The sequence below is a fragment of the Cornus florida genome, unplaced genomic scaffold (genome assembly GCF_030987335.1).
Source record: "Cornus florida cultivar Cherokee Brave unplaced genomic scaffold, ASM3098733v1 CherokeeBrave_3.0.0_Hap2_Chr08, whole genome shotgun sequence".
Taxonomy (NCBI): Eukaryota; Viridiplantae; Streptophyta; class Magnoliopsida; order Cornales; family Cornaceae; genus Cornus; species Cornus florida.
The window spans coordinates 98,036,729-98,056,729 of record NW_026775578.1 but is presented as its reverse complement, the minus strand read 5'-3'; positions in this window follow the sequence as shown (position 1 = coordinate 98,056,729).

Here is a 20,001-nt window from a genome sequence, read left to right as displayed (position 1 = left end):
GGAAAATTTTCCATTGGCATAATGTTGCAATTTTTCAAAAATCTTTCCCAGTGATTTCATTCGGTTTGCATGCCCACTGTCCTAATTTAGAGCACTCTACTACCAAGCTTCAAGTGCTCACTGATGCCCTTCAATTTCAGCCCTTCATAAGTAGCCACTGCCTCATTTTCGAGCCCTCTCAAGTTCCTTTGGAGTGCTCGCAGCTGCTATCCATTTTTAGCCCAAAATACCGAACTCTCTGTTTTCAACTCGCGTACTCGAAATCCCATTTCGAGTGCTCGAAATCCCTTCCACCGAACCCCCGAGCCTACTGGTCCCAATTCGAGCACTCCAACCTCCCCTGCCGAGTGCTCGAAACACTAACACCACCATCTTCTCTCTTCTCCAACCCATAACCTCCTCTAACAGCATGCATGCCATCCCTCTCAACCATCCCTCTCCCTACCAAGCCACACAACCATGCCCCCTCATCTTGGCAACCCCTCCACTTCACCATCCTCCAAAACATCAACCAACCAAACCCACAACCCAACACCACCATGCTCGGGCACCACTCCTGCACAGCACCATGCAATCTCCACCCTCTCGGCCACACCACAACAACTCACAACCTCCACAGCCATGCACAGAATCTCACCAACCCAACCCAATTACCTTCCATCACCTTTAACCTCCCCAACCTCCACCATGCTCTCTCTCTTTCTCACCCAAGCCAACAACCACCACAATCAACCACCATCACCACACCCATCTCGGCAAATCCAAGCAAACCACCCCTCCATCTGTAAACCCACACCTAAATGTCCACCATAAAATCAACCAAACCAACCTCTCTCTATCTCTCGGTAACTCACAAAACCAAACCATCCTAACCCAAGCAAACTCACTCCATGCACCAACCCTCCTTAGCTCTCGGCATCTCTCCCCTCTCTCTGCACACTCACCACCTTGCATGCAACTCACCCCCATTCACCCATTCTCGGCACCAACCTAGGCTACCACCCCCATACAACACAAACCCACCAACCACCTCAAAACCAACAACCCAATCTCACAACCAACTTACCTCTCGGCACCACTCCTCTCAGCTACCCCATGCATGCCCCTTTTACCCCTCTCAAAACAACCATACCAACACCATCACCCAACAGCCGAGCCCTCTGCTTGTTTTTCGAGCACACGTCGCGCCTAGCTCGAGTGCTCGAACCACTTCAAGTCCCACTCCTCATCCTCTCGGCTCCAACCAAACAACCTCACCTCCTGTAACCATGCACACCACACCTCCTCTCGGCAACCATGCACACCATGCACCATGTCAACCACTTAACCAAACCATCTCCTCAACCTCCAACCCACCTCACCATGCCACCCACCAACCCCACACACCCCCACCATCTTGGCTTCACCCATTCCCACCCCTTCACCCAACCACCACCTTCTCTTTTTCTCTCCTCAACCCACACCCTGCATGCCCACAAACTGACCAACACCATCACCTCTCGGCATCTCTCTCTCACCCTCATGCCATGCAAACCATGCATCAAAAGAAAAAAAAAAAAAAAAAAGAGAAAAAGAAGAAATTGTATAGATCTCTATCTTACATTAACATTCATGTTTGTATTCTTATTTATGTTTTGATTTTTCTTAAAAGACCTGTGCTTTTACCTGTGTACATTAGTTGTGTTTGGATAGGTCTTCATATCCAAGTTTGGGGGACGCCGTTGCGCACTCACATGGCTGAACATCTATGTCGTTGTCACTCCACTTGGTATTATTGTTCTTTTACCCTCTTTGTGCTTGTTTTGATTTACTTGTCTTCTCACATTGAGGACAATGTGACATTCAAGTTTGGGGGTGCATTTATGCATTTTTGGTTTTACATTTTTGCTAAGCAATGATAGTATGATTTGAACTTGTCGGGGATGAAGTATATGTTTAATACCTTGTGTATAGAAGCAATTGACATTTTTGAAAATAAAAAAAAATTTGAGTTGAAATGATCATGTGGATTCAAACCAGTCTATATAAATGTCTCAATTAGATTCTCGCTGGATTTGACACTCTTTTAAGCTTCACAATGCACAGATGCACATTGGAAACTTAACTGTGAGGCATGCAACTTGATTGACCTTGACCTTGGCCTAGTTAATTTGATTTGATGAACCTGATAGATGAATATATTTGGCATGATTTAAGTTGTCTAAAAAAAAAAACTGAGAAAGAAAGAAAAAAATGACCAGTTGACGTTCGTAGCCTTTCCAACTCGAGCTATTAAGCCCTAGGAGTGTCTCTACACTTAGCACCCTAAAGCCGTCTGGTTTAGGAGTTGTTGGCCTAACGCTTGCTACAAGGGTTGGTTAGAAAGCTTAAAGGACTTAAACATTGCACGGTCATTCAAAAAAAATTGTAATAAACATGGTTCGCTAGAGTTCGTAGCCTTTTCAACTTGAGCTATTAAGCCCTTTGGAGTGTCTCCACACTTAACACCCTAAAGCCATCTAGTTTGGGAGTTGTTGGCCTAACGCTTGCTACAAGGGTTGGTTAGAAAGCTTAAGGGACTTCAGCATTGCACAACCATTCTATGTTTCGCTTATGAGTTGCAATAAATTGTCAACAAGCAACAAAAGTTGTCTTGTAAATAAAATCATGCCTTAGGAACCTCATTTAAAGGGGAATTCAATGATTTGAAAACTTGTGCTTGGGAATTGGAAAAGAAAGTAAAAGCCGCATGTTGAGAATCCAATTCACTTTCACTGAAGCTAGAGTTGATTTCCATTCAAGAGATGATAATTGAGTTATTTATATAGACTTTGATGTTGATGCATGTATGTGGAAATGTATTTAGCCAATTTTTGTATCAATGCTTCATATATGCAAGGTAGTTTTCCCAATGACCCCATCTCCAGTTTTGGTCTGTTTCAAGTTGTATTTGAGCTATGTATCTATTTTATTTTACCATGGTAGATATTTTTGTAGTAGCAGTCCCATGTTTGTCATTCCATTGAGTTTTGCATTTTGGTTTTGCTAAGGGACTAGCAAAATGTAAGTTTGGGGGTGTGATAAGCGCCGAATATTGTATATTCAAGCGCCCTAAATTGCATTAGTTAAGTTCTTTATTTGTGTATTTTATATAGATTATCTCCAATTGTATGTTTTTGCACATTTTCAGGTCCATTGGCCAAAAAGAAGCAAGAAGGATGCTTTGTGGAGTTTTGGCCATCAAAAGGCACAAGGCTAAATTTCTGGCAGCAGTAGATCCTGAACTTTGCTCGCCATTTTGACCTTGAAACCTTGATAACTGGACTTCCATCATAACATGACATATTTAGATCTCTGAATCAGCTTTCCAAATCTTCAAACGGTTCATCATTCGGAGTTCGGAGCAGAGAGTTATGGCCTTGTTACCAGAGGTGCGCAGAACTGCCTGGCAGCAATGAAATTCTGCCTTGATCTTCATTTTCGACCAACCATCCTTGAGAATTGGATCTCCACCAAAACATGAAGTATTTAAATCGCTGAATTATCTCTCCAAATATTCAAACGGTTCATCATTCGGAGTTCAGAGCGCAATGTTATGGCTGTTTTACCAAAGTAGGTCTGGGCGGAACAAGTGAAGCATGGAGCTTTTTACACTAAATTCGAGTGCTCGAGGCCTTGCTTCGAGTGCTCGAATTTTGGGCAGAATGCCCTTCGGAAATGGCTCATTTCAACCCACTTGCACCTTGGTTTCTTCATTTTGTTTTCCTTTTTAATGAAGTGGTTGGAGATATTGGTTGGTAGCCTCTTGGAGTGGATAAGATATCTAATAAAGGGAGGGAGGCCACACATATCATTAGGCTTCATTTTTTGACAAGAGAGAGAGGAGAGAAGAGAGCAAGGAAGAGGGGGTTCTTGAAGCCAAAGGAAGGGAGCTCAAAAATGGCTTATTCTTCCAAGCTTCCTTCTTCCATTTTTGTATCCATGGATAACTAAACCTCCATCTAGGGAGGTGATGAAGCTCTCTCTTGTAAGCATGCTTTAATTTCATCTAATTTGGGGAATGATTCATGTACATGGTAGTTTCATGATTTAGAGCACTTACACTTGTTGTAATGGATTTCAATGCCTATAAATGATCATGTTGAGTTCATTATCTTGTCTTAGATTTTATCCTCTCATGATTATATAACTTGCATCTTCATAGTGAGAATGGAAATGAAATTGTGAAATGGGTTTAAAGGCATGTTGTATGAGAAATTTGTTAATCCATAGCTTAAGACTTCCTTTTGATGGATTAATCTTGTATCTTGACTTCATGTGCTATTACCATAGTGATTGAGGGGTTTGATGGTCCCTAGCTTAGTGAGCATGTTATGGCTACACCCTAATCTAGGTAGTTCTAGCACGTGGCTCTTTGAGGGATTATACTTAAATCTTGATCCTATGATTTTCTTGAGGATAATGTAGCAATCTAGTATTGCTACATATCATTGCCATGTAGTGAAATTGTTTCCCAAGTTAATAGAAATTTAGTATGTTTATAGGATTGGTGGTGAATTCACTTCCCTAGACCTCCTTTTCTAGACTTCTTCCTCTTAAATTCCTTGCATTTATTTATTTAAGCACATTTCAATTCTAGTGACTAAGTGACAAACCAACAAAACTCTATATACCCCCTCATCATTCTAAAAGTAATCTAGACTCTTAGGTTGCCATAGAGTAGCGCAGTCCCAGTGGTTCGACTTACCCGACCAATAGCCCTATTTTACAATGATTCGTGCTATTGCGAAGGTTGATGTATAGTTGATCAACCGATCACCTTTCACATGTTGTTTAGACAATATATGCTTCATTGCTTAGATATATTGTGCCTTTCACATGATGTTTAGACAATTCATACTTAACTAGTCATCATTGCTTGTTGAATCAACCAAACACACATACATCAATATTGCAGCTCACCATTTGCCCTCATTAATCACTTGTCAATGATATAGAAATGCATTGCTTGGTGGTGGTCTCTAAACCCCAAGATCTCTCTCTCTCTTACTTATTCTTAATTGCATTCTTTGCTATTACTTAGTTTAATTTAGTTATTCTTTAATCAACCAACCAACCAATTGTTTGATCACTCGACCTACTAGCCCTAATAACGATTCCACGACATTGCTCGATCCTCACAATCCCTTGGGATGATCCCTACTCGCCCTAGCTATATTTATAGTGAAAGGTAGTAGTGTCTTCTATAAATGTAAAACTCTTGGCCCTCGCCTTATAATGCACACACTCTTCAAGCTTGGCGGTGGTGCGGCATACACCGGCCAGTTTTTGGCGTCGTTGCCGGGGATTTGTTAATTAGATTAGGAATCGTTGGATTTGTGGAATTGATTAGGATTGGTACTCTTTTGATCGTGTCTTTACTTTACTTCTATTTTTCTTTTTGGTCACTTATTGTGCTGTTCTTATTTAACAAGGTGCATTATTGGAGAGGAAGCAAACAAAGGAGCCATCGAGCATTCAAGTCAAGCAAGCAAGGAAAGTAAAAAGCTAAAAATTCTAAAAAAATTGCTAAGCTAAGCTTTAAACTTAGAGTTGAAGTGTTATAGGACCTTTGTGAGACTTTCTTTACTCAATCCCTTAGTTAAATCGTCGGCCTGCATGGAGGCTTATTTTTAATTATCTTGTATCATTGTTGTTAAAGCATGGGAGCATGAATTAAGTGTTTGTGGAAGAAGTTTTAATTGCATTGTTGTGAAGGCATAGTGTTTGTCACTCTTTGTGTTTCTATGTGTTTGTTGTGTTTTGCATTGTGCATGTATGGACGTCGTTCATTGAGACCAACTCTTGTCCCTCTTGATTTGCATCTTGAATCTATCATTAGAAATCCTAGGGGAAGAGGAAGTTCAAATAGAGTCTATCAATGGATGACCACAATGACAATCATGTTGAGGACCTTGGTCACATAGACCAACAAGGTATCCTTCATCCCAATGTGCACAATGAGAACATACAAGTACCTTTAGATATGCCTAGGCCATTCATTCACCAACCACTTCCACAACAAGGCCAAGTTCCATATGGAATGCCAAGGCCAATGTATGCTCCACAACCTCCCATTAACAATTAAGGAATTCAAAACCAAGGTGTTCATGTTGCACCTCAAGTAGCTAATCCACCTCTTGCTTTAAGAGACCATTATGTGCCTAATAAGTATAATGCACCTACATGCATCCAATTGCCTCCATTTAGAGCACATCATTATGAAATTAAGCCACAAACCTTTCAAATGCTTCCTAAGTATAATGGACTTCCAAGTGAAGAACCTTACAAGCATTTGGATGGGTTTCTTGAAGTATGTTCCACCGTAAAATATACGGACATGCCGGAAGAGGTTTTAAGACTCAAAATTTTTCCATTCACCTTAAAAGACAAGGCAAAGTATTGGTCTTTCAAACAAGATAGTACTTTTTCCATTCACCTTAAAAGACAAGGCAAAGTATTGGTTTAACAATCTTAGGCCTTTTTCTATCACTTCTTGGGCAGAAATGCAACAAGAGTTCTTGAAGAAGTACTATCTTGTTTGAAAGACCAATGCCATGAGGACCTCAATTCGAGAATTTTCACATGGGGATAGAGAAACGTTTCATGAGGCATGGGAACGCTTCAATGAATTGCTTAGGAAGTGTCCACATCATGACATGCCCAAATGGCAATTAGTTCAATATTTCTTTGAGAGCTTATCGGACAACTATAAGGGTATGGTTGATGCTTCCATGCGTGGCTTATACATTGATAGGCATGAGGATGACGTGTGGCGTCTCTATGAAAGCATGAGTAAAAATTCTTTGCATAGAACACTATCATCCAAGATTGGTAGAAATTCACAAGGTAGGAAGAGTATTGGCTTACATCAAGTCGACTATTCAAATGAAATAGCCGCTGAAATGAAGTCTTTATCTCAAAGGTTTGATCAATTTTTGATTAACTAAAACTCGGCGAACCAAGTATCTTCCTTCCCTAACCATTCTCATCGTGCATCAAATGAAACATGTATGACTTGTTCTAGTGTTCTTCATTCTACTTCTCATTGTCCTCACGGACAAGTGCAAAATGAACCTAATGAACAAGTCAATGCAGCTTTTGTGAACCAAGGGAACAATCCTTATGGTACTCATTATAATCCAAGTTGGAGGAATCATCCAAATTTCTCTTGGAAAAACCAAGGAGAGGGCTCAAACCCTTCCCAAGGCGGTTTTCAAGGGAAGTACATTCCACCTCCACTTCAAAACCAAGGATCCCAAGGTTATAGACCTTATCAATCACAAGGGAATCAATTTGCTATTTCTCATTTTCCCAACCAATCTTTTTCCCAAGGTAATAATAGAAGTCCCGCCTTTGAAGAAAAAGTTTTGAATGCTTTCGGCACTTTAGAGGCTAACACTCAATTGCTTCATTCTCACTCTCAATCTATTGCGAAGCTAGAAACCTAAGTAGGGCAAATAGCTAGCACTCTGAATGCAAGAGAGAAGGGAAAGATGCCTATTAATGCCCCACCTAAGCAACAATATGTTGTGGAAACCCATTGCTCATCGGAAGGCCACACCATTGAACATGTTAATGCGGTGACTACCTTGCGGAGTGGTAGGATTGTAGACAATCAAGTTAGAATGTCCAATGAAGAGAGTGAACCGGTGCAACCTCAAGTTGTCACCCATCTCGTTTCACATTCCATTCCTCCTTCATTACATATACATGACCTTGTAAATGAGAAAGTTTTGAAAGATGTGTTTGAAAAATGATGTTGAAAAGGTTTTGTTGAAAAATGATTTGAAAACTTCTTGTATTAAAGAGAGTTCAAAAGAAAATATTGAAAAAGTGTTTGAACCAAAAGTTCCATTTCTGGATGCCTTAAAACGATCCATTTCAAAAGACAAGCAAAAGGTAAAAACCAATGAAATCATGGAAATGTTTAGGCAAGTAAAAGTTAATCTTCCACTATTGGATGCAATCAAGCAAATTCTGACTTATGCCAAATTCTTGAAATACTTGTGCACCCAAAAGCGGAAGAACAAGAGCCAAGCACCAAGAAAAGTGGTTTTGACATAGCAAGTAAGCTCAATTTTGCAACATAGCACTCTTCCAAAGTTTAAGGACCCCGGTTCACCCACTACATCATGCATTATTGTTGATCTTATCATTAATCGGGCGCTTCTTGACTTAGGAGCAAGTGTTAACCTTCTTCCATACTCGGTTTATGTGAAATTGGGCCTAGGTGAATTGAAACCGACGTCGGTAGTTTTGCAACTTGCCGACCGATCCATTAAGAAGCCTAGGGGTATAATTGAAGATGTTTTGATAAAGATTGACAAATTCTTCTTCCCGGTTGATTTCATTGTCATAGACACAGAATCGGTTCCCAATCCTAAGAGCCAAATTCCCGTTATCCTTGGCCGTCCTTTCTTGGCAACCGCTAATGCCAACATCAATTGTAGGACGGGGATAATGAAGATCTCATTTGGCCACATGAAGATGAAGTTGAATATCTTTAATCCCACACCCAATTCATTTGAAAAATATGAAGGAGAGGTTAATGTTGTAGATAAATGTCATGATCTTTAATGTCAAGGAAATGAGCTTTTGTGTAAAACCAAAACTTCCGAAGGATCATCTTCAACCTTGTATTCTCAAAATCTTGTTTCAAATTCTTGCTTTGAAAGGGCATGGAAGCCCAAAGGTTGTGATTGCATAGACAAGAGACCAAAGATTTCTTTTGAGGTTAATCCAACAAGTTTTTCAAAGAACCATTTGTTGGGAGGAGTTCAAAGCATCTATCACCCCAACAAGGAGGGGATGCATTATAAGATCTTTAATCCAGGCTAAAAGAGCCCAATGTCTTACTAGAGACGTTAAAGACTAGCAAAAGCATTCGTAGGGTATCAAAACCCTATTGCTCCCTCATTTCTATCTTTCATTTCATTTATTGCGAAGTCTAGATCCTTGTTTTTGGTTCATATGCATTTCAAGGAACTTTGGTGAGGATTGCATAGGCTTTCACGACATTATTGAGCATTCTGCATAGTTCAATCGATCTCAAACTTGAGTTCGATCGATCAAACTCCATTCTGCATCCAACACTTAGAAATTTTTTCGACCTGCAGAAACCTGCATCCAAATCACCTCTCTGTCCCATCGTGCCAACTAACTTTTAGATCGATTAAGAGACCTTCGATCGATCCAACTTCCAAGTTCGATCGATCTCATGTTCCAACACTTAGCCAATTTTCTGAGCCAAAAACCTGTATATTTTTGCTCTCTGTCTGATCGATCGAACTCTTGTTTCGATCGATTTCAGTCTTCATTTCACTATTTTGACTTTATTTTGACTTTTTAAATTTTCAAAAATCCAAAAATATTTTCACTTTTGTTTTATTTTCATTTTATTTTTCAAAATGTTTTCAAAAATTCAAAAATATTCTCTTTTAATTTATTTTTAATTATTAGTGTTAATTTAATTTAATTTATTTATAAAAAAAAACCCAAAAATATTTTATTTTATTTTCCAATTTTTAATTTTAATCCCAATTTTTAATTTTCATTTTGCAATTTTCAAAAATTTCAAAAATCCAAAAATTCTTTGAAAAGAGTTTATTAAAGTTCGATCGATCGAACTCTGTCGGGAATGTTTTTAAAATAGAATTGAGTGTTCTCATGATCGATCATTTAGATCGATCCAACCCTCTCTCAAGCCCTAACCCTCAACTGCTATCTGCGCCGCTGCATCATCTCATCTTCCCCATCTCTGGCATAGTTTTCCGATGTGATATAGGTGACGTTTGTCTCTCCTCTCTATGCTTGTATCTTCTTCGCATCTCATCCACTTCTCTCACTTGTTCAAGGTAAGAATCGAGATCCACTTTGAGATTTGATCTTCGATTTGATGATTCAATGATTTACATACTTGATTTAGGTTGCTGAGATGGTTGAATCTCCATTTTTAAAGCTTCGAAGCCCTAAGTTTTTATATGTATATATATGTGTGTTGCTTCGTGTGTATACTTGGTATATTTTTGGATTTTGATCTTATTTTAGGAGTTTGGGCCTCGATCAGTGATGGGGATTTGTTGATTTGATGTGTTGTTGGGCCCACGAACACGTTCGTGTGGGCCCTATGTTTCCAAAGTCACAGATCTGTGACTTTTGTGTTTTCAATGTTGTACAGTTCGATCGATCGAACTAGTATCTCCGATCGATCTTGAGAGATCGATCGAACTCATGTCTCCGATCGATCGAAGTAGTGACATCGATCTCACACACATACTTCATTCATCTTATGCTATCATATTTATGCCCAATGCCTGTGATATTCCACATTAGATGCATTTCATACTTACATTGTTTAGCATGTTTCATATTCTACCACTTGTATAGATTCATGTCATATTTGTTTTGTCTATTTTATTTGACATACATGATTCTATTTCGTGCTTTTAAATTTCTTATTCTGGCACTAACTCCCATTGCAAGTTTTTCTTTTTGCAGGCCATTGTAAAGAGGAAGACCGTTGCCAACAAGCAACACAGGCCCACCTAACATACTAAGCCACGGATAGAAGAGCCAGCAGAGCCCTCTTATGTACAGCGGGAGCCAGCACAGGCTACCCTACCTCAGTCACCATCTCATGAGCCTGAGGATGACCACATACCATCCACCTCTACAGCTCATTCTACTTTCACTCCATCACCATCTCCACCGCATTATGGAGCTGAGCATTCACATATACCAGCTCAGCCTGCTCAGCTAGCTCATCTGGAGCGTGACAGGCCCATGCCTCGATATGCGCGCATGACGCTCGACCATGAGTCAGAGTTTGACACGGCCTTTTTCTCTCGATCGGTGCTGACCTGATCCGCCTACCATGATATTATTCAGAGGGGCCTAGTCGCTATTCTTGCCCCCGTCACAGAGCCGGTCTACCCATGGCTGGTTCGGTTGTTCTACCAGAACCTCCGACCATCGCCGCGTACCACAGCCGAGATGGTCACTTCTGTCGATGGCCATCCGATCACCATTACAGTGGACTCTTTAGCTCGCTCTTGCCGTTGTCCACACAGATGTCCTCCAGAGCTTCAGGACACATATCCGAGGCTATTCAGGCTTTCCTATGCCGACATGGCAGTTTTTCTTGCAAGTCACCATGCCAGTGGCGAGACCTTCGCCACCCGGACATTCCTTCCAGACAACCTTTGGTTTATCGATTCCGTTCTCTATCGGAATATATACATGGCAGGGCCCAAGATTCAGAGGATGGGCGATTATCTGACAACCCTTTACTCTTTCTACACCGGACACTAGGTGTCCATTCCCATGCTCATTTGGAGCGTGATGAGGAAGCTGTATGACGAGTACATCTGCATGGAGACGCCTGGACAGGCTAAGTCTCTTCCTTTCAGCCACCTCATCACCCAGATTCTCATCGATCAGCGCTACCCCATCCATCCTCAGGAGCACCCCGAGACAGGTTCCTGTCACTTCCTCAGGAAGGACTGGAACAAGACCTACCGCTCTATTATTACCAGGCTGCAGGACCACGCGGTATTGGCTGCAGCAGAGTTAGAGCTAGAGGGGGCACAGGCACAGGCACCGGCACCAGCAGAGGTAGCAGCAACACATCCCGCAGCGGATGACGCACCAGTCGATCCAGCTGCCAAGCATTTAGACATAGACTTAGAGCGCCTTGCAGACGACGCAGAGCAGGACTCTCCAGCTAGGTCGCCCATTCATGAGCTGGAGTAGACTTAGGAGCTTTCTTCTGATTTATTTATTCCTGAGACTCTAGATATGACCCCCGACTTTGGAGTACGTCTGCAGACGCTTGAGGATGCTGTTGTTGCCATCTGAGCTGACCTCACAGCCCACAGACCTGATTTTGCTGCCTTTCACATGGATGTCTCGACCATGTTTAGAGATCTATCCAGAGACATCTGCGGAGCCAGACCTGCCCGTCCAACCTCATCCTCCTGAGCTCCCAGTCCTTTCTATCTTATGATCCCTCTCTCCTTTTGACACTTTACTATTGTCATTGTACATTATTATTTTTACAGCCGGTCTGTCGGCTTTTATATTTTTGTTGTACTTGCACTTTATCTGTTTTATATATATCTGTTTTTGCTATGGATGCCATATGATTATATTCTCATATCTGTATGTTTGACTCCATCAGGTGTATCACAGTGACTTTAGTGAGAGAGTGCTGCCCAATTTTCAGGACCACCCTTACACCTCTCATTTCTTTATCTGTTTATCCCATTTACACTTGCATGACCACTGTGCACTGATTATCCCATTTTGTTATTTGATGAGTTTATCCAAGTGCCAATTTTCAGGACCACAGTTCATCCCAAGTTTGGGGGGCCCATGCCACCCACTTCGGATACTTCAGTCTCTATCATTCTTGCTTAGTTGCATTGGTATACTCTTTCCTTTGTTCTCTTGCACATTAAGGACATTGTACCATTTAAGTTTGGGGGGAATGGTGCTTCACAGTGTTACTTTTAAATTCAAATTTTGAGTATGACTTGTGTATTTGAGGGATATTTCTATGATTGGTCCATATCTAGCTATGATTTTGACCTTTTGAAGACTATATTGCTTAAAATTTAAAAATTGCTTGACTTGAGAGTCCAATACTCTTTGTATGCCTTAGAGATGCCATTTAGGAGTAAATTTTTCAAAAAATTGATATCATGTTTGCACTTGTGGTCCACATTATCTTGATTTTGTGATTGTTTTGAGATTCATTCTTAAATTCTATACTAGCCCAGGCGCACACTAGCATTCATTTGTGGGGTACATTCTTTGTTGAGTATTGAATTGGTTTTATCCCAATTGAGCTAGTAGTGCATTGAAAGCTTTTATTCTTGATAAAGGTGGATAACAACCCCTTTTCACTAAGTAGCTGGGATTCTAGCCTCATCAAGCACTGAATTTCTCGCGCCGAAAGGTGGAGGGCCCAAACTCTAGGTTAATAATTGTATTAAAAAAAAATGTTGCAGAAGCAATAAAAAAGTGAGGACTTCTCCCAAAAAGGTGAGAAGTAGGAAATGATTAGATGGTTGTTGTCTTGATTTGTAGCCTAGTTGATTTGAGCTTGTAAGTCCGTAGGGGTATTTGAATGCCTAGTGCCCTAAAGTCGTCTCGTTTGGGAGTCATTGACCTAACGCTGGACCTCATGAATCAGTAGAAAGCTTAATAGATCAACACATTGCACCATACTTCCATCTTTGATCCTATAAAAAAAAAATCGAGTGAAAAGAATATGCGCACCTAAATGAATAAAGCTTTAATAAAAGGTCCACTTTTTGTCTTGATGATCGGTACTAGATTTGTGTGCTAGTTTGAGGGTAAGGATGTGATTAATTCTTTAGTTGGCTAAGATAGCAACACATTCGATGCCGGTCCACTGAAAAGGATTCTAGAGTTGTTTTGATTTGTATGATCATTTTCTTGATGTGTGGAGGACCATACTTGCTTGCTTGATGTTAAGATTTTGGGAGATTGCTTGGAAAGGGTTGAAAAATTGCATACTTGAGGTAGTTTTATCCCAATGCTTGTTTACAATATTGGTGCCTCTTTTAAAAGAATGAGCTTAATGTTTGTGGGTACCATTTCTGGAAACCCTCACGAGACTTCACTCGTCCACTAGGGGTAGCCTAGGGGTTTAAAAGGCTTGTTGCATATGCTAAGTGCAATCGTGTTCCCTACGAAAGTGGTGTTATCCATTTATTGTTTTCTAGTTTATACTTGTATTGTTGTTCATTTCATTCCTTTACTTTCTAGTTCATTGCTAGGGACTAGGAATATTTAAGTTTGGGGGTGTGATGAGCACTGAAATATGCGTATTTAAACCCCATAAGCTTAGGCATTCTAGCACCTTTATCTATCTTACTTTACCGCTTTAGATTGATTTCATATTCTTTTCATTTTCAGGCGCTTATCCCAAAAATAAGCAAACTCAGCCAAATAAGAGCTTAATTGAAGCAATTCTGGGATTAAACAAAGAAAAGAACAAAGTGGAGAAAGAAAGAAGCAAATGAAGCCAAAGGTGACAAGCAGCAAAGTTTGATCCATCCAAGTTCAAGGTTCGATCGATCGAACTATGATCGATCTCAGCACTTCAAGATAGATCCAAGCCTAGTCCCAAAAGCATAAAGTCCAAAAGTTCGATCGATCGAACACTTTTGTCCTTATTCAAATGATTGATCCTATCCACAGTTGTACCACCCACTAACCACTTTTGTCATTTTCCTATAAATATCTCCCAAAATATCTCAGATTTGTCTTTTCCCAAAAAGCTCAACCAGTTGGATCGATCCAGCCTAAGTTCGATAGATCTCAGCCAGTTCGATCAATCCAAGTTCAAGGTTCGATCGATCGAACTTCCTCCAGTGCGAAAAAGTTAAAATTCTATCTCATTGAAAGTTGTCCTTTATCCAATCATTAGGGAATATTGTGTGCACGACCCCAGGTCATTTTGGGTGTCATTTTGACCTACCTATATAAGGAAAAGGATTGCTTTTTACAAGGGGAGCCAATATATTGTTTTGATATCATCTCTTGGAGAGGAAGCTTAGAGGAAGAGGAGGCTAGAGACACCATAGGAGACTCTTCATCAACAATGAGCAGATTTCAACCATGGAATTAGCCCTTGAGGGTTAGAGCATTATCACCATGTGTGGCTAGACATCCTCTTGGGGCTAAAGTTAGCCCCAAGCATGCTTTCTATATCTTAATCTTGTGTATTATTGAGGGATTAGTGTTGTAATTAATATTTTGACATTTTGATATATTTAGATCTTGTTTATTCAATGATTTATGTGGTTTAATGCTTCCAATTGATCATTTCATTCTATCCATATGTCTATGTATGCTAGAATAGATATTCATGTGCTTGTCTCTAGATTTTGTATTATTGGTGCATGTCTATGTGTATTGATGCTATAGATTTGAAGATTGTCAAAACATAGTGCTTAAAGGAATGCTCTTGTGATTCTCTTGATGGTTTATACTTAATCCTTGATGGATTGTGGCTCTCCCCTAGTTTATTTTCATGCTAGTAGTGTAGATGTAGTGTAGTGTTAAATGGGAGGACAATCCATGCTTGTTGTTTGATGATCCGAGCTTTTGAATGCAAGTAGCATATGTCTCTATCCTTGTGTTGTATTTGGATTATGAGCTTAATGAAAGGATTAATGACTTATTTTGATCTATTGTGCCTTTCACATGTTATTTAGATAATATATGCTTCATTGCTTAGATATATTGTGCCTTTCACATGATGTTTAGACAATTCATGCTTAACTAGTCATCCTTGCTTGTTGAATCAACCAAACACACACACACCAATATTGCAACACACCATTTGCCCTCATTAATCACTTGTCAATGATATAGAAATGCATTGCTTGGTGGTGGTCTCTAAACCCCAAGATCTCTCTTTCTTACTTACTCTTAGTTGCATTCTTTGCTATTACTTAGTTTAATTTAGTTGTTCTTTAATCAACCAACTAACCAATTGTTTGATCACTCCACCTACTAGCCCTAATAACGATTCCACGACATTGCTCGATCCTCACAATCCCTTGGGACGATCCCTACTCACCCTAGCTATATTTATATTGAAAGGTAGTAGTGGTTTCTATAAATGTAAAACTCTTGGCCCTCGCCTTATAATGCACACACTCTTCAAGCTTGGTGGTGGTGCGGCATACACTGGCCACACCTTGAATATAGACGTTAAGTGGAATCATCATTGTATTCGTCTATATTGATCTTGCAATGATATTAAAACTTTAGGGTATATGCATATGCTTCTTCCTACAAGTAACTTGATTACTCACCCTAGTCGTTTGGATTATTTTACTGGTAAGGAAACTATGTTCTCGGATGCTCATCATCCTTAGGGACTCATGAGCAACTAGAAGTATTTTGTATATAGACATGCACTTGTTTAGCATGCTTTACTTTTGGATGTTATACTTTTGTATGCCATGGATGTATGGCATTTTAGAAGCTAAGATGGCTTCCTTCATGTAATGTGTATTTATGTACACTTTTTGATGCCTATTTTGTATGTGTAACATGAGGCAAAGGGCCATTGAACTTCAAGTTTATATGTATGCTTTTAAAACTCAAGTTTTGCCTTAATAACCTATTTTTTGAAAATGGAGGTTTAAAAGGTCAAATTTTGTAAATGGATTGAAATGAGGCCCTAGGCCATTGGAGCACGTCTAAAACATCATTTCATGTTTGTGGGCTTGCTCACATTTCATAAAACTCTTAAGTTGCAACTTTTGAACTATTTTTGTAATGATTTATGGATTTTTATGAAAAATTCATACAAGGGATTAAGTTCAAGCTTCCCTTTTGTTTTGTCAAGTTATGTAGGCTCGATTAAGGCTAGAAAATATTTTCAAACCTGTTGTGGATCAATCAGAATACTTACATAGCATCAAGGTTGGACCGAGTGAGTTTTCTACACATTGCAGTAATAGCTTTTGCTGCTGTCTATATTGTCAATCGGTTGATGAGGGTCATCAGCCGGCTGACACATGCTCAAGGAGCCATTCTAGTAGCCTTTTAGGAAAATTCATCATTTTGGCCGGCTAATGATTGGGGTTCAGCTAGCTAATGGTTAAGGTTTGGCCAGCTGGTCCTTGCAGGCGGTCGACCGATCCTCCTTGGAATCTTTTCTTCTCAGTTTTCTTAGACAGCCTTATTACACCAACTTCAAAGGGTCATAACTCTTTTATTCCTAATTCAAATTGGGTTATTATTGAGTCTAAGTTCAAGAGCTAGAAGTTAGCTTTCAAATGGTACCAACCACTCATCAAAACTCTATCTATAGTGAGAGTTATTTCAGTTTTAGTGAGATAGGTCCATGGCATCTCTTAAACGGAGAATGCCACTTATCCCTTTTCATACCTTTTCCGTCCGGACTTCCAATCAAGCAATTCTCGAGTCTAACTTCATTTATTTTTTATTGTCTATTCAATGGTGTGTACAGTGGCACCCATTTCAATTTGAAATGATCATTTTACCCTTGGTTCATTTCTTATCGGGTTTGACATTCTTGCTTCGTTGCTTAGCTTATTTGAGTTCCATGGCTTCATGGGGAGTCATTTTGGTGCCTTAGGGATAACGTACATCCCTAGAGGTCATTTTACACACTTTGCTTCCACATTTCAGATCCATTATCGAATCATCTTTCGATCATCACTGACGCACCGGGTTTACAAAACTTGTGCCATCACAAGTGGTATCAGAGCTACTAGGTTTGAATACCTTAGGACGATGGGTTTTGGGTGCATATCATGTTTTTATTGATCTACCTTGATATGTTCACATGCCTTTGATAGCATGATTTGGCATTGTAACATGTTTACGTGTTTCTTGATAGCACGCTTGGTATTATGACATGTCTCTATGCTTATATGCTTATGTGATTAGGAAGCATCCTTGTTTGACATGTATGCTTATTTGTTTAAATGCTTAACTATTTAAAGGGGCTTTCTTTGATTGCTTTAGCATGACCATATGTTGCATACCTTGTCTTGCTTCGTATTTTGTGCACTTATAGTGCGAGTTACATTCAGTCATAATAACTTGTGTTATTGTTTACCTTTTTCCTTTCGTGCATTTAGTATCATGGTTATCACGCATAGAGAGTCTTCACGTCAGGGCATTGAGGAGCAGGTGGATGACATTGAGCTTATGAGGGGTTCGGGAAGGACCAGGATTCCAGTTCATGGCGTGGATGCTAATCTGCCGCGGGCACCATCTTATGAGGAGCGAGTGGCTCAGGGGATCAATCAGGGGATCGCTAAATCCCTACAGGAATTGATACGTAGGCAAGTGGTAAGGATACAGATTCCAGCACTGGCACCGGCACCGATAGTCAATAAGGCATTGGAGTACTTCATGCAACTACAGAGGGTTAAGATTGATCCATTTGCAAGGAGTTCAGATCCGCTAGTCTCAGAAGCTTGGTTGGACCTTATGGTTTGCAAGTTGGACAGTATGGCAGTAACCACAGATAGGTTGAGGATTTCTTTGACTGCCTCTATGTTTATAGGAGATGCAGATATCTGGTGGAGGTCTATAACCAATGTCCACAATGTTGAGTTAATGACTTGGAATGAGTTCAGAGATTTGTTCTTTGAGCACTTCTTTCTGAAGGCTATGAGGCGGGAGATGAGGATACAGTTCACAGGTCTTTATAAGGGCACTATGAGTGTCTTTGAGTATGAGACACGATTTACTTCTCTCTCTCGTTATGCCGAGGATATGGTGGCGATAGATGAGGCTAGGGCAATGAAGTTCCAGGATGGGCTACATCTTGACATCAGGCCACGGGTCTCAATTCTTGATTTGAGGACTTACAGAGAGGTGGTCCAGAGGGCTATGCTAGCTGAGGCAGAGGAACAGGATCAGTCACGGATCAGGGGTTCACATAAGCAGCCTTGCGGAGACAATCCATCATCTTTCAAGAGTCAGTGGAAGAAGGCTAAGCCAGGGAACAATACACACTCGCAGGGGGAACCACAGTAGATTAGTTCTGCACCCACAGTCCCTGTATCTTCCGGATTAGCTCGGGGTGTGATCTGTCACCATTATCAGTAGCCAGGGCACATCAAGCCTCGCTATCCACAGCTTCGACCACAGGCCAATCAGTTATCAGTTTCTACGAGAGCAGGGCAGGGAGCTTGCTTCTATTGTAGGCAACCAAGCCATCTCAAGAAGGATTTTCCAAAGTTGTTGAATAAGTCACGTAGTGGCTCAGATTCACAGATGGTACCGGTATAGTCTACAGTGGTTCAGTTTGGTTTCAGAATTCCTCAGGCACCACAGCTAGTGGCGTCAGTTGGCACTTATCTAGCCAGGGGTTCTACACCTACTGCTTCTACACGTCAGTCAAACTATCATGGCAGTTCACAGCAGGGCTTAGGGGCTCAGGGACAAGACTATACTCTTCTACAGGTGGATGCTTTCGTAGGGACCTCTTTAGTTCGAGGTATCTTTCCAGTTTTCAGTTCTTGGGCACCGGTTCTTGTTGACACGGGTGCATCACATTCTTTTATTTCTGCATCATTTGCACATTCATTGGGTTTGGAAGTCACACTTCGAGACATAACGGGCTTTGACATCATTCTCGGGATGGATTGGTTGTCATTTTTTCGGGTTACCATCGATTGCTTCCGCTGGAGGGTGTTTGTTTGCACTCCCAAGGGAGATTATTTCCATTTTGTGGGAGATTGGAGCGATCCATAGATCCTACTTGGCTAGTTTGCTAGTCGATGAGGATAGTTGTTTGGGCCGTGTTCTTCTGGCAGTTGTTGAGGATTTTGTTGATGTCTTACCAAAGGAACTGACAGAGTTACCTCCTTTAAGAGAAGTTGTTTTTGCCATTGATGTCATTCTCGGTACAACACCCATCTCTATGGTACCGTACCGTATGGCACCGGTAGAGCTTGATGAGCTAAAAGGTCAGTTGGATGATTTGAAAGCTAAAGGTTTTATTCATCCTAGTACTTTACTATGGGGAGCACCGGTTCTTTTTACGAAGAAGAAGGATGGGTCTTTAAGACTTAACATCGATTATCGCAAGTTGAATCATGCTACGATCAAGAATAGGAATCCTTTGCCTAGGATTGATAACTTGTTTGATCAGTTGAAAGGAGCGACATACTTTTCGAGGATTGATTTGAGGTCGGGTTACTATCCGTTGAGGGTTAAGGATGAGGATATATCTAAGACCATTTTCTGTACACGGTATGGCCATTATGAGTTTCTAGTGATGCCATTTGGTTTGACCAATGCTCCAACAGCTTTTATGGATTTGATGAACCGTTTATTTAGTGACTATCTTGACAGATTCGTGGTGTGTTCGTTGATGACAACCTTATATACTCAGCTTCGGTAAAGTAGCATAACTATAATTTGAGAACAGTTTTGCAGATCCTTAGG